The 3699-nt window shown below is 28.3% G+C and overlaps 1 protein-coding gene across 1 annotated transcript in view; it reads left to right on the top strand.

Moving 5' to 3' along the window:
- Window positions 1-3699, top strand: part of LOC107437461 (protein tyrosine phosphatase 36E) — a gene marked incomplete in the record, with an annotated part of 142150 nt that overhangs the window by 125000 nt on the left and 13451 nt on the right.

Raw genomic sequence — 3699 nt, 5'->3', positions numbered from 1 at the left:
TTATTTTAATATTTAAACTATACTCTCCAATATTTGTAGAGAGGCAAAGCAGGAGTTTTAAGACATAGATAGAAATTTTATCAAATCTTAAGAACGCGATTAATTGTCTATCCCAGTGTTTCCCAATTTTTTTCGGCAATGGAGCTCTAAATGATTAATTTTCTTTTGGCAGAACCTGCATAATAAACCTGCATAAATAAAGATAATTGCGAACTTATTTACCATTTAAATAATTTATTTAAAAAAAAACTTAATAAGACGAATGAAATTTATTTATCGTTTTATCATTAGTTAACTAACGTAAAACTATTTCGTTTCCACTCTGTCGTCATCCATTTTGTTCGCATTATCACGTGATGATTAGTTCATATACACAGAGATGACACAGGTGAATAAAAATGTAAAATGCGGTAGAACCTCAATTTTTTGTTTATTTATTATCTCCTTAATTAATCAAATATATCTACCACTATAATTTACACTTAAAATTATACATATTTAAAATGAAAATTATTTATCCGATTTAAAATATATGCGTTTTCCTATTAATTAGACTATAGCATGAATCGTGATTTTCTCACACCTGCTAACTCTTCCGGATTTTCCCGAAGATTTTATTTTAATATTTAAAGTGGTAGTAAATATATACTATTTTTTCTTTTATAAACGTAATTTTTAAATGATTTTGATCACCACTATTCTTACAAAAATTAAGCACATATATTAATATGCGCTACTATCACGGTTGTCAACTTAAGTTTTTTAAAATGCAACGTATTTGTTTGCTTAAAATTGAAGTAATTTCATTTTAATACCACTGGGAAAAATGATAATGGAAGAGATTAAAAGTTGGCAAGTATGTAATCTTAATGGAAAAAAAATTGGTTGTAATTTAACCACTTAACCCAGACTTTTTATGGAATCGTTTTCTTTGAGTTCTTTCTATGATTGTGTCGTTCATACTTTCACTTTTTCATTACCCTTGTTACCACAAAATTACAGAGGTTTCCTCATTGGCCGATTACTCGCAGGCATTAATTCTTGAATTTCTGCAGTTTCTTTGCATTCACCTTCAATAACAAATAATTATGCTAAGAAAAATTTATAATTTTTATATCTTTTCATTTAATAAAAGTCTGAATTTTATTAGTCACTTTCTTATGGCATTTTTAGTCGCCCGTGGCAAACCTGTATACAGGATGTTCTAAAAATCACCGATTTTAATGCATGTTTTCACATTCCTCGACAGAAATGAAGTAAAAAAAGTATTAATCTCGTTAAGGGAAGCTGATTAATGTTCAACCGAGGTATATAGAATATCCCCATCAAAGTCGTTGAATCACTACTGAGGAAGACATGGTAAACTTTTCACACCTCAACAAATACAGATTATCCACAACTTGGAAAAATTAAACAGTGACGACGAACTTTTCTCAAGACTGATTCAAGATTTCCTAAAGTTAACTTTCAGTTTAGTTTCATAAAATCAGTTTTAAAGTTTCCTCACTATGATAAACGAAAGGTATTTTTAGCTGATATGAATACTTCAAAATATCTATCTTTTTCAAAATTTAGCTACCACTTTAAAACAATTTCTAGGTCTCGCTCAGGCAAATATATCAGGTCTAAAAGAAGCTAAAAAACACCAAAACCTGTTTGATTGCCAAAAGAAATTTGAAGGTGATTCTTATAATCGTCTTCTCTCCAAGATTACAATGGCAAAAGTCAAAAAGTGTAGATATTTAAGGTATCTCAAACCTCAAAACAAAGTTTTAGTCTTGCTTAACATCACAAAAAAAATTTTTTAAACTTACTTTTCCCTTAAATTAAAATTTTTCGTTAATACGAATAATTTAAGATAAAGCTATATATTTTTCAATTTAGCTACCACTTTAAAAACTTTCCCGATCCCTTTCCTAACAATCAAACAAGTTTTGATGTTTTTAATCCCGTCATACTCACTCGAAAGTTTATAATTTATTGAAATGACTTTACTGTTTTACTTTAATGATTTTACTGCTATGACGTTTTACTTGTTTTGTTAAACTTTATTTGAATCAAAGTGTTCACGTGCCATTTTTGAAAATTATCGTATTGATATATTTTCTTTTTCTTCCATGCTACCCTAGCTTTTGGTAAGTCATAATATGGAATATTACCGTTTTTTATATTTAAAGAGAACTATTGAAAGTATAATAACTTTTACTCTCCTATGACTCCTATTCGGTGAAATCGAGAGTTGCCACTCTACATTTAGAATTTCTCTATCTTAATAAAACAAAAGTGTCCTACTAAGTCATTTTATTTCTTTTTTATGATTTAGTGTTTGCAGTAGCTCAAGCAGCTTATTAAAGTACACTGAGTTAAGAAAATTAAGTTAGGTACTTTAATTATTTGAAACTGTTGCGAATTATTTTTTCACTGGTGGAAAATTATATAACTGAATTGTTATTTTAAATAAACAGGTTTTTCGAAGAATAAAATTATTATTTTAACTTAAACATCTGTCTACATGACTATAATATATATAGAGAGATGCCAACTTGCTCTGGACAGCAAATATATATTTTAAAGTGGTAGTTAATCAATTGTGACTCTTGTTTAATAAATTCAATTTAGTAGATTTTTATCCACCACTATTTCTAATTAATTCGTAGGCTTACATAATTCCCCACATCATAGTAATTATGTTATCAGATTTTAATAAGTTGTTCGATAATGATATAATCCATACCTGCCAACTTTACCGGAAGATTTTGTTTTCATATTTAAAGTGGTAGTAAATATATACTATTTTTTTTCTTTTATAATCTTAATTTTTAAATGATTTTGATCATCACTATTCTTTCAAAAATTAAGGACATATATTAATATGCGTTACTATCATGGTTGTCAACTTAAGTTTTCTCAAATACAACGTATTTGTTTGCTTAAAATTGAAGTTTTAATTCCATTTTAATACCACTGGGAAAAATTATAATGGAAAGGATTAAAAGTTGGCAGGTATGATATAATTCGAATCTCAGCCCAATTACCGCTTTTTTATGCTCAGACTGCATACTATCAAAATACTATTAACTTCATCACACAACTCTACTCAAGGGGATCTCCTCATCACAATAGTGATTTTCACTTCTAAACTCAAGATTTACTTCTTAAAGGACTTGATTTGTTGTTACAAAATACTACAACTTCAATGATTTTTAGAACCTCCTAGAATACGACAAAACAGATTTGATGAATCGGTTAGTGGCGCTTCGCGCCGAGATAACCCCAATATCCAGCATCCAGTACTTATGTCATGCTATACCTTCTAAAAAGCAAGCGAAAATAGTCAAATATTTGCAAAATTTACTTTGTATTTATTTACTTTTTAAAAAAAAATTATTTTGGCGTGTATATAGTCATGTAAACAGATGCTTAAGTTAAAATAATTATTTTTAATGTGTGTAAATAGAGCTGAAAGCTTATAAATACCAAGACGGAAAAAATAAAAAACTGTTACGGGAGACATTTCGTTCTAGAATTTTTCTTAATAGAAAAATCAAATTTCTTTAACTAGTATAGAATGTATATAAAACTGCTTTTTTCCCCAGAAAGAGTAGATATTGTCGAATAGTTTAAAGAAGAGGATAGATTTAACACACACACACACACACATATATATATATATATGTGCTGGCATGCTTTTAACATCTA

Source organism: Parasteatoda tepidariorum, chromosome 9 (genome assembly GCF_043381705.1).
Source record: "Parasteatoda tepidariorum isolate YZ-2023 chromosome 9, CAS_Ptep_4.0, whole genome shotgun sequence".
In the NCBI taxonomy this organism is placed as follows: Eukaryota; Metazoa; Arthropoda; class Arachnida; order Araneae; family Theridiidae; genus Parasteatoda; species Parasteatoda tepidariorum.
Note: the sequence above shows the minus strand (reverse complement) of the source record. Positions and strands in the feature narration are given on the sequence as shown.